Source organism: Falco naumanni, chromosome 11, assembly GCF_017639655.2.
Source record: "Falco naumanni isolate bFalNau1 chromosome 11, bFalNau1.pat, whole genome shotgun sequence".
Classification (NCBI taxonomy): domain Eukaryota; kingdom Metazoa; phylum Chordata; class Aves; order Falconiformes; family Falconidae; genus Falco; species Falco naumanni.
Genome location: NC_054064.1, coordinates 27,874,314 through 27,886,327, shown reverse-complemented (window position 1 = coordinate 27,886,327; position 12,014 = coordinate 27,874,314). Strand labels below are relative to the sequence as shown.

The 12,014-nt window shown below is 46.4% G+C and overlaps 1 long non-coding RNA gene across 4 annotated transcripts in view; it reads left to right on the top strand.

The window, feature by feature from the left end:
- The window catches only part of LOC121095298, a 36,834-nt gene extending 26,830 nt beyond the window's left edge, over positions 1-10,004 (top strand). For all 4 annotated transcript variants that reach the window (XR_005830058.1, XR_005830056.1, XR_005830057.1 and 1 more), the window contains 3 exons: positions 156-224; positions 9,411-9,572; positions 9,741-10,004. This is a non-coding gene — a long non-coding RNA (uncharacterized LOC121095298). The remainder of the gene's footprint in view (positions 1-155; positions 225-9,410; positions 9,573-9,740) is intronic.
- The last annotated feature ends 2,010 nt before the right edge of the window (positions 10,005-12,014 follow it).

Here is a 12,014-nt window from a genome sequence, read left to right as displayed (position 1 = left end):
CAAGTAGATGGCACAGCTTTGAGCAGGTGTCTCTATCCCAATTCCTATCCCAAACTTACATTCCAAATTTGGGGCTTATCTGTAGTGAGAAGGAAAAACTTTTTTCTATATGTTTCATATGCTTTTGCCATATAAAGCTTGACTTTTTTTTACAGTCTTCTGTTCCAGTCCACAGTTCCTCTGCAGTCAACATTTCCAGAAGATCTCAAGTAGCATGAATTTTGGTGAGGCTAAATTACTTGATTTCCCCTTACCCTGTTTAGAAGAGGCTTTATTTGGACAAAAGCAGTAATTTCCCTTCATCCCTCTAAAAGTACTGGCCACCTCTAAAGAACTTGGTCTCTCTTTTATGTCACCTTCTGACAACTCAGATGAGTTAAACAGGTTGCTGTGGCCAAATGAAACGCTTAGGAAATAGACCATAGAATTAATTTGCAATAGTAAATCATCTCAGCATCATTTCTCTTCCTCTCGAGGGGAATGCCAGCTCAAGCAAAAGAAAAGATTAGCGTAATAAAAATATTCTAAAGACATCCTGTTAATTGTCCCAAGCTCAGATGGTATTGTCTATTCTTTGGTTTTGCACAGCCAGCAAACAGTGTAAAATTCAGAATTTCTTCCCACCACAAAAGTGCAGCCTTTGGTGCTGCAGGATAACCCCTATCCTTCTGGAAAGGAATGAGCATGCGGTGTGGCAGAGCTGTGCTTTGGCTTTCATAGGTCATCTCAAATTTGCCCCATTTGTGGATACAGCAGTATGAGTTGTTAATTTAGACATGTCAGCAACTTTAACAAAGAGACTAAAGGTATGTGAACAAAAGGAAAATCACAGCAAATTTTGGAAAAAGAAGGAAATATTTTTTCCTCTGAATATGCAAATAAGGTTTCCCATGTTTGTTTAGGGACAGAAAAGACTTGAGGTTTTAAATTCAGCCAAAATAGCAGCTTTCATTTACAACCACATTTGCAATGTTGACCTCGAATATCACATTCAGCGACAGCAAATCTTGTATGAAAAGTGAGTATATCCAATAAAACTCAGAAACAGTCACAAACAACTGAGTGAAGCACAGCTTGCAGAAAAGTCTGATCTAACACGAGCCTGTCATTCTCTCTTTGCTCTAAAACATCCTTTCCTCAAAACTGAGAAAGTCTCATTTAAGGCATTTTTGCTTGTACGAAAATAGCTGTAAAATATGTAAGAAAATACAGAACGTTTTTTTGCTTCAGTTCGTGTAAACTAATCGGGCTGAGCGATGAGAGTGTTCCTGTGATGCGGAGCACTGCTGGGTACTATGCATGAAGCAGTGTTCCTCCCCTCGCAGGCAGCTCGAGCCTTGCCTATGGATCAGTGTAGAAAAATAAGTATTGACTTATTCACAAATTACTCTTTAGGCACTGGATTCCCAGAAATATATTTGTATAACAGCATCTAGAAGCATATGGATTTGTTGATAATTTAATCAGTTTTTCTTTCGTTTTATGGCCTTAAAGGCACCTTGATCTTAAAAAATTGTCGTTCTGAAAAGCAGAAATTTTAGCTCAGCTCTGATGCTCGCTTCCTTCTTCTTCTATACAGATTTTTGACACAGACTCAGTATGCCCTGTTTCATTTTCTTTCAGGCTGCCAATTAAGATGTTTCTTAATATTTTATCAAACGAGTTTCCCGTTTCTTAATATTTTATCAAACAAGAGGCTAACTTGTTCTCCTGCTTTTATTATTTATGTGTCTTTCCATCATTAAATATTTTAACTGTTGTACAGTTTTTTCACATGTCAGATAAGGATTTTTTAAATTCTGTCATTCTGCAGAACAGTAAGAAGAGAAAACAAATCAGAAGTTTTATCTGATTGTACCTTGGCCAGGTTTTTCTGTGTTCTCAAAAAGAACAGTGTGGAGCTTAACTTGCTCCACAAAAAAGCTTTTTTAGCTTTGAAAATATTTTAAAGACATCTCAGGAAAGCCAGACCCAACACTAAGAGTGAAGTTCTGCTCATCTTAAAAAAAAAAAGACTGACATTGCTTTACCATGGTCCTATCTGACCATTTAGGATCTCCTGGTATTTAATCTGCATTACATGAATTGAGAAAAACTCACTAGTAGAAGCCAAAATATGGGCAGAATTTGACCCTCTGTAATGCTTCCTATCACTCTCCATCCCTGACATGAGTGGGTGATGAAAACTGCCCATAATTGTGCTTTTGGGTGCATCCTGATATGTGGCAACCTGGGAAATGCTGATGCTGTATGTTAGTTAGGTACTAGCCCGGGGGGGGGGGAGATGTGTGAGCCTTCACATCAGGGAATTTTGCTGTCTTTGAAGTGTAAATTGAAACTAATATTGTTAGTGAAAAGTTCATGGTGGCTGTGGAAGCCTACAGGTTGTGGTAGGGCTTGTGTGTTTTTATAGACAAGCCAGAAGAGGCAGGCAAGGTTTGGGGCAGGCAAGAAAGTGATACTGCCCTCCTTGCATGGTACTCTTGCTAAAGGCAGAGGATGCTGCAGATTTGTTCTGAACATTGAGTAATCCAAGAAAACAATAGGGGTCTGAAAATACGAAAGTTAGATTTTAATTATTTTCTGTCTCCTTTATTACTTTCTGAAATTACCCTGCAAAGATCCAGCACCTAGGCCTCTGGGAAAGCTGCTCAAGCTCTGGGAAAAAGTCTGAGGAAGATGTTCTTCAAAATAATTTACCATTTCGTTTCCTCAGCATGGTAGAAGCCAGATACAGCTCTTCCGCTCCTCTCAGGCATCCCCCACAGATGCCTGCCATTTATAAAAGGCACCTAGCAACCAGAAACCCTTTTTGGTTAATAACTTCTCAGTGCTCCAAGAAAGCTAGTATTCTTATTAATTAAGGTATGTACCCACAGTGATTTCTCTCTTTTGGTACCTCCTGTGCAGAGTTACTGCATTGTCAGAAATAAATCCAGTCTAACTTGTGGGGGGAAAAAATTGGATTCCATCGTGTGTTTAATATACCATTATGAAAATGGTATATTAAATTCAAATACTTCAATTGTACCATTAGATGGTGTCATTACGTGGCTTGCTAATTGATAGGTTATTCAAACGGACGTTATAATTTTAGACTTCTTAGAAGCATCCATATGAAGAATTTCCAAAGTTCAGAGAAGTAAACTGGGTGTTAGGAAGGAAAAACATTTACTGAGAATATTTCCTAATGCGTGTCACTGAAAAATCGTTACATAAGTGCTGTGTGCATTCCAGGACTCGGTGCCGGCTATTTTTAATACCTGGTATGAAAGAACTTCCTGCTACTTTTTCTCTTTGAAGGCTGCTTTGTGGTTCATTAGATCATGTTGTCAGGCCCATTTTTCTGCTATCCTTAAACCTCATTTTTCCTGCTAAAAAAAAGTGAAACTGTATCAAGTGGAAGGAGGTGCTGAGCATAAAACGCCAGGGAGAGTCAGGTACGCTATGTCAGTGTTGCGGTGGTCCCAGAACGCAGCACTGCCAGCTCAGGCTTAATATTAAACCTGAAAAGAAATCTAAACATGCTGAACACATGCACTTGCAAGAAAAGCAAAAGAACTTGTATGCCAAACAACAGCACCTAGCAAGAATTTTCAGCTTTGTGCTTATGAAAACAGATATTTTATTTTTTATTAAATTAGATAAGTTTTAATTTCATACTGTTCTCCATGCAGTGTTATCACAGGTCACCATTTTGACCATAATTTATATAATCGTAATCATTAACATAAAGCATTTTGCTTAAATGCACCCTAACTTCTTCAAACATAGGCTGTGCAAGGTATTTCAGAATATTGTAACTGCACAGACAGTTTACAGCATTAGTGTAATTTTGCTGCTAAACTCCTAGAAGGGAGGCTGACGAGGGTGAGGTGGCCAGAGGGACCACCACCATTTTCACCTCCTCTGACTTCCTGCAAAACAAAGACCACAGGACTTCCTGAATTAATTTCTTTTCAAGCTAGGGCACATCTTTTAGGTAAACATATAGTCAAGTGACATACAACCCATTCGATCCACTAGAAGAATTTGAAAGTATTAATTTTGAAGACAAAAGAATAATGGATGTGCTTGCAAATTAACAGGCAGTCCATCGTGTATTAGCAAGGACTTCCGTGACTCCCTTTTATCGATAGTAGAGAAATGGAATGACAATTTCAAATGCAAAAGAGCACTCCAGGTAACTGCTGCAGCCCTGACCCTGCTCCTGCAATCTCCAGCAGGGATGCAGCGGAGCGTTTAAGCCAGATGACTGGAGCAGGTAATACCCTCGGCTATCCAGCCTGCTGCTCTGGCACACATTGCCATTGCCAGGCAAGGGAATTTTCCACCTACGGAGCAGCTCCCGACCTGCCTCGGTGCTCAGTTTGTGGATGAAGGCGGTCAGTCGGCAGCGGGAGGTAGGGAGCACCCCTGGGGCCTGTTAGATTCTGCTTTCCCTGGGGAAGGGGACGGGGACGAGGGGACCTGCTTTACTCTGTGGGTGTAATCCATCAACAGATGCGGAGCACAGCCAGGGTGTTTGAGAACCCCAGAGCTAACAAAACATTTGGACTTCCCTTTCTGCTGCTTTGATGCTCTCCCAGAAGAAGCAATTCCTTCCCCCCGCCCCCCCCCCCTTCCCTCTGCTGTCTCCATAACGTTTCATCTCCACAGAATGCTTTTTGATCATCTCTTTCTGCACTTCTGTAGACCTTTCAAGTTAGTTTTGTTGCCAAAGAAACTGCTCCAGCCCTCAATCCCAGTGCTCCCAGTCTCAGTCCCAACTCACTCCCCCTTCACATTGGAGCACTCTGTCTGGATCATAACCTTTCTTTTTCAGAGGAAGTGTCTTCACCCAAAAATGTGAAATCTGACTGGATTCTGCTTCTTTCAACAAAGTTATTACTAAGAAATTCATTACCGGTCACTTAAAAATCTTCCACATTCAGGCCAAAGCGATGGAACTGCTCTGCTTGATCTTGTCCAGTGCTTCACAGTAACATCTTGTTTTCAGTTGCTTGTAACTGTTTGGGCTGGGATTTTCCAAGCCAAGCATCTGCCCCAGGTTTCATTTTTGGCAGTTCCCAGCTAAACCACTGTAGTCATTTTCATGGACAAGGTTAAAAAAATATTTTGCCCATATTAAAAAATAATAATCCGGTTGCTTCATTCGGAAGTGTCAGCATCCCCATGTCTCTACAGAAGGCATTTGAAATGGAGCACCATCACCGGTCCAGCTTCACCCATGTACCTTTTCAGCAGCGACTGGGAATTTGGCAGCACCGCTGCTGTGGTTTCACAGATGTGCATCCAAATGTAACAAACCCATGAGACTCCATAAAATCTCAGTTTGCACGTGATCAGTTAAGAATTGTTAGCTGTTGGCAGCTAAATTTTCCAAAGATCAGCCTGTGCTGACGGAGCCCGCCCTGCCTTCGGCTGCTGTCTGGCATGCAGGCACCACGTGCAGCTTTTCCACAGACCAGCCCAGGAACCCAGCACGCTCTTTGCCCAAGGCAGCAGGCAATTTCTCTGCAATTTCTTCTCCTGCCTGCCTAAGAGATCACTCTGCGACCTATGCACTCCTCCTGCATGCGATGTCTCCCCTTCCTCTGCTCTGCCCAGGCTGCAAGAGAAGGAGCGCGGATGGCCAGGATGAAAGAGTTTGGGAGGGGGCCTGGAAGCGGCAGAGCATGGGAGAGAGCAGGGAGCGAGAGGCAGGAGGAGGAGATGAAGGCAGTAGATGCCAGGGAGACAACTGTTACTGACCAGTGCTAGGATTTCAATAGGACATCACAGACAGAAAGCAGTTGTAGCAGCAGTTCTTCATGATTCAAAAAAATAATAATAATTTAAAAATTATACATATATACATAATGAGAGTCTGCTAGGCAATGGGGAAAGGGTATGATACAATAGGTAAGGAGGTTAATAAGCATAATGGAGATGACGATAAGATGCCAGAGGAAATAATTAAGAACAAATAAGAGGGTGGATGTGGAGATGAAGGAAAGGAAGCTAGGAGGTGAAAACAGGGCATGAAGAACACAAGAAGGCAGGAGCCAGGGAATGGAGAAGTGGATAAACAAAGTGTGGAAGAGCCAGAGCTGGGAGTTACCTCAAAACAGCACAAAGGAGGAGGAGAAGGCAGGAGCCAGGCAGGAGGACGATCAGTTAAGAGCATCAAGGGAGAGAAGGAGTGTGAGTGCAGACTGAACTCTAAGAACAGGCTGATTTTTTGAGTCAGACATCAATGCAAATTCTGATTTATCTGTAATGGTATAGGAATAGAAATCAGGTCTGGCTAGCATCTATACCCACGCTTTTTTTCTTGTTAGAAAGCTGCTTTATCAAATATTCTGGATCTCTTGAGCCAGAGCTCCAGAGCTGAGGTGACCGCACATCGCTATCTGTTCACTTTTCAGGCTTCCTCTGACGTTGTTAACAAGCATTTGAAGTGCCTGAAGCACAATGTGCTGCTTTTTTAACCACAGGAAAAACTATTTCTGCAAAATAATATTTGAAAATATTTTAAGTAATTTTGAAATTATAGGTAGGGCTGCCAGCAATGCCTCTCGCTGGCAGAGCAAAGCCAGGCCCTGCGCTGGGCTTGATGGCCCTTCACTGGGGGTGTTTGCCATCCAAGGGGGCTTGCACCAGCACCGCCGTGATGAGGCATCATGCTTTATCACAGGGATGGGCAGCGCTGCCTCTGCATGTTTTTTCTCCCCCTAGCTAGGAACAACAGCACCTGGAAAGCGGGGCAGAGAGAGGTGGAGAGGGCTGGGCGCGCTGGGTGGCCCCTACGTGCCCACCGGCAGAGCAGAAATGGAGGTCACTGGAGCAGAAGCCAGGGAGAGAGAGCAGCAGCTGGAGGTGGAGAGGGAGGTGTCCTGCCCCGAGGTACTGCCAGAGCTGCAGAGACACCAGAGTTACACTCTTAGAGTGATAAAGGAAGGGGAAACAGTTGTATGTGCCTCTAATGTGATGATTCAGCTTGCAAGCTGGAATTTCTTTAATGTAAATGGCAAAGGCTTCCCCACCAGCAGCACGTTTGGTCTGTCATGTCCTCTGTCAGCTGGAAGGCAAGCTCTGCAGAGCTGAGCTGCTTTACTTTCCTTTTGAGAATGAAAGTAGCACTGCTATCAGAAGATTAAGTTGTTGGTATGTATCAGGTGATAGGAAAAAATACTCTGAAACTGCAAATGGACTGACAATATACTTGGGAGTTGCAAGTGTTGAGCTGCTGTCTGTTTATCTGGTTGTCATCTCGATAGCTTGAAAACCCCAATTACACTCCTAATAACAACTCCTGGGGGTAAGGCTGCTGTCACTGCTTGGTTCCTCCTAAAGGTGCAGCAGAGCTAGGAGCTGATACATTGACCCATTGCTTCTTGAAACAGATCTCTGTTCAGATTCTGACCTACGTCCCAGCTAAAAATGCATTCAATCTTTTCTTAATTTGTAATAGATACTTGTGTACATTACAAAACCATCTCGCAATTTGGCAAATTAAGCTGTCTGTGGTTAGCTCTGGAATTGCAGAGATATTGCAGTGCACTGCAGCATTGCATAACGAGCTTCCCCAGACTTTGCTTTACTCGAGTGAGTAACAGCAATCCTTATCTCCAGCGAGCATCAGATTCATCCCATTTTTGAGAAAAGAATTAGTATCAAATATACGATGGGCATGTTATGCCTTGTGGCTGCAATGTTTTTTCAATTAACTTCTCTGAATATACCACAATGAAAAGTGTCAGCTTTTTGCCTCAGAGGCCTATAATTAGATTAAATGAATACAGTTAATTATCTACTACCTTCTTTACACAAAACAATATGTTCCTATAAATTAAAATGCTCTTACAGGAAGGAAACTGTTAACTCAAATATATGCATACAGCGCTGGATTGTGAATACTGTGAATATATCGTGGTGTAGCACAGCTTTTTGTCTGCAGCCCTTATTTTGCAGGAGCTAAAACAAATTACATCTGAAAAATCCACAGACATCCCATTATTCAGAGCATATATGTTGATGCAAGGAGGTGATATTATTAAAAGTTACAGTGGTCATGAAACAAATACACTTTTCTCTTTCACAGATGTTCCCTATAAAATTTGCTTAAGAGAGATTAAATACAGCTTTGTTTGTGTACCTACAGTCACAGCCTCAGGGACTATGGTCTGTCCAGATAGAAAGCTGCTTTTTCGAGCAGAGTTCACTTCTCCTTTCAGAAAATTAAAAAAAATCCGTTCTGTAGGAAGTATTCACAATTAACAGCTCGCTTTCCAGGCCTGCTGGTATTCTAGCTAGTGTGGACTGAAAATCTTCCCTGCCTGTTCTCCAGCCTTACTAAATAGAAGCAAAAGTTCATGAGGGATCAATACACTCCCACCCTGGCATGCCCCATGTGGAAGTGCAGCTAGTCACACGGTGGCACATCCCCTCGGTGGTAACCTATCCGAAGCAGAAAGCACTTTTTCACCTGACAAAGCGTGCCCAAATGTCCCTATTTCCACCAGAACAGATATTAATAACTTCAGGCCTAAACATGCCATCCTCCCTCATCAGAAAATTGTATCAGAATAAGCAGCCCTTACTCCGGCCTGCAGTACATGCTGCATGTAAATGCGATGTGTACCCAGGGTGGGTCTTGTGCTTCATTAGGGTCAGACCCCCAAAAGCTTCTGAATACTCAGTGTTCCTACAGGGCATTGTGTTTTATTGTGGCTGGTGCTGTGTATCTTTTGCTTTAAACCTTCATTAGCTCCCTGTACAAAAGCGTTCATTAAAATATCATTGTGTTGATAATCATCTTAATGTCGAGGAGCAAGAGGGCTGTGTTGCCACGTAAATGCTGCCTCTTTTTTCCTCCTCTGGGGTGTAACAGGAGAAAGACAGACCATCTTGATAGGCACTATCTGCTCTGAAGGAAAACTTCCACCAGGGAACTGTGAATTAGCTTTAACCTTTTAGTGGCTGCACTGGGAAGCAAAACGTTTCATCTTTCCTACACAGAAGGGAGCTTTTTTAAAAAAAAATTTAAAATAGTCCTAAATACCAGCGGTCCTCCTAATTACTTCTACAAATATCAGAAAGCAGTGACAGAGGAACAAAGAAATGCAACGGGAAACATGGTTCAGTGGTCTTGTACTTCCCTGAAAAGCTGATTATACTTTTGGCTGATTCAGTTGATTTCAGAGGGAATTGGCCCTTTTGGGCAGCTGGAGGGTCGGCTGGGCCAGCGGCACAAAATGCACCGTGGGCTGAGGAAAATAACACAGGGTCCTCTGCCTGTCCAGCTGAACTGTGCCAGAGCTCCGGACTTGGTCCCTTAGCCCCTCGGTGTCCCTTGATTTGGAGGATTCAGGGAGCCATTTTAGCACCAGTTTAAAAATAGAGACATTTCCCTTATGCTTTTGCAGGTGCCTTGCCCCATTCCCTGCTTTCCCCGGATGACTTATCTTTTAGGATAAGCACTAACGAAAGGTCAAGGTTATTCTAAAGTGCCCCACAGAGGAGAGAGCTCTTCCTCCTGGTTCCTGAAGATGAACCTCGCACAATTGTAACTGACACCAGGCTGCAAGGTAATTCAAACGTTCTGGGAATATGTACGACATGAAAGGCAGCAACCTTTAGCACTGCAAAACGTCCCTGGCGATTTGTACTTGGTGCTGCTTGGAAATGCAAGAAGCCATCTTACCACTCAGTGCCATGGCAAGAAGTTAATTTTTTTTAATTTTTTTTTTTCCGAGTGGGGCTCTGCAGATGAGGTCCGCAGGGCACGGCTTGGCACCGCTGGCGATCGCAACCGTGCCATGTCGTTTATTACACCCGAAGATGAATTTCCTCGCCTTTGTGACACAGCAACCAAGAAGCGCGGATTCCCCCACCCCCGCCACCCGTTCGCCTGCCTCTAATTTTCAAACGTAACAAAAGGTCATGAAAAGCTCTGGCCGGCAGATACACCTTGCTTCACATTTTTTAAGGAAACCTGGAAATAAACCTGCTTCTTTCTGTCTTTTGCGTCGCTGCGCTGGAAGATGATGCTTCTGCATCCCTGAAATCTTGGGGGAGGGGGGAGGGGGGGGGGGAGCCCCGAGGTGCAGCGGGAGCGCCGCCGCCACAGCCCGGGCCCCAGCACCATGTGCCATAAACACCCCCCCGGCGAGCTGCGGGTCCCTTTGCTGTACTCACTGCGGCAGGGGGCTGCGCAGGCATCGGGGGTACGCTGAGGAGGCTCCGGTCCCGGCTGCGGGCAGGGAGGAAAGGGAGGGAAAAGGGGGGGGGTGGGGGGGAGAATGGGGAGAAAAAAATAAAAAAAAAGACGGCGCAGTGCGAGTTGCGGGCGGCGGCGGCCGGGGCGGGCGCGGAGCGGCGCGGAGCGGGGCGGGGGGCGCGGGGCGGCGGCCGCCCCTGGGGCCCCTGGCGGCGGGGGCCGAGGCGAACCGGTGGCAGAGCCCGCGGAGGAAACTAAATAAATAAAATCAGACTGTTATTTAAGGCGCGTAAATTTAAAAATATTTGGACAGGAAGAGAAAGGGGAGAGGAGCCGCAGGAGACAACCTAACGGTTTCGGAGCGCGGCGGGGCCCCCCCCGCCCCGCGGCCCCGCGCCCGCGCGCGCTCCCCGGGGGCCGACCGACCTGCCCCGCACCTCCGGCGGCCCCGACCCCCCCGGGGAGCCCGGCGGAGCCCTCCGGGAGCACCGACATTTTGAATGCGTGTGTGGCGGGGCAGGCGCTGCCGAGGCTCGGTGAGGAGCCGTCCCTGCTCTGCCCCTTCCCTCGGCTCTCCGCTCCGTCCCGTGTCCCCCCGCCATGCAGTGTCACAGCCCTCACAGAGCAGAGCACCAGCTTTCCTCCCCTCGCCTTTTTTTCCAGGGAATTTCAGCACTTTAGTAAGCGGATAATCGTGCGTGGCTGCTGCGGGATGCCCGGTGGATCGCCAGGTGCGCTTGCGGCAGCCCCTTCCCTCTTTCAAACGCGAACGGGCGGTGGGGTCCGGCCGCTTTAACCCTTTCGTGGCGCCAGGGCCGCGCTGCCCTTTGCTGCGGAGCCGGTTTCTCATCCCACCACGGAATGAAGAGCTGAGCCCCTTCTTCTCCCCGCACTGAACACAGGCGAGAGAGGCTCTTCGTGCGCTCCAACGTGCGGCCGTTCGCGGCCCCGGCTGCCGAGCGGAGCCCCCCGCCGCCCCCCGCCAGCGGCCCCCCTGCCCGCGCCGCTCCTCGCGCCTCCCGCCCCCCCCCCCCCCCGGGGTCCCGCTGCCGCCGCAGAGCCAACGCTGCTCGTTCCCCCTAGGATCGCTTTAGGATCTGCCCCTTTTCCAAAGGAATTCCACGGCCCCCGCCGTTGTTCCGGGGATAATTTAGAAACAAAGGTCAAGTGCGACAGCTTTGCTCATCCGTGTAACCGAAATAGGGGAGAGGGCTCCCCCCCCAGCGGGGTCCTCAGGCAGCCCGCTCGGCGGGAGCCCTGCACCGCTACAATTTATACTCGATTTCTTCACATTCTTCTCGGCTTGCTCTACTTGTTTCTATGTATACATCTCATCTCGATACTATATTGTTTACTGCCCATTCCGGGGCTGCTGCAGGATAACTCCTGCTCCTGCCTGGCAGACTTACTTGTCAGTTGGTTTATGTCTCAATAAAAGCTCTCAGAAACATTTCGTTCCATCTTACAGGCTGCAGCTTTGCATCTCCGGGTAAACGTTACCGTCGACATTTTCACAAATGTGTGGATTTGTAAAACTGGGCTTTTTGATGTTGTCAGAGCACTGGGGGGGAAATATCACAACAGTAATTTCTGAAACCACATCCGATATTGGAATGCTTTTGCGGGATAAAGATTCCCTGATGGTGCGGCTTGCTTTATATTATCCTCTCCCCTCGCTCAGTACATGCAAGAGCTGTTGCAGGACCTCTGCCCCCCCCCCCTCCCCCCCAAGCAGCTGGGCATGGCTTCTCCCCTGCAGACCCGGTGAGCTGCACCTAACCCACCGCCTCACTTAATTCTTTGGCTTCCC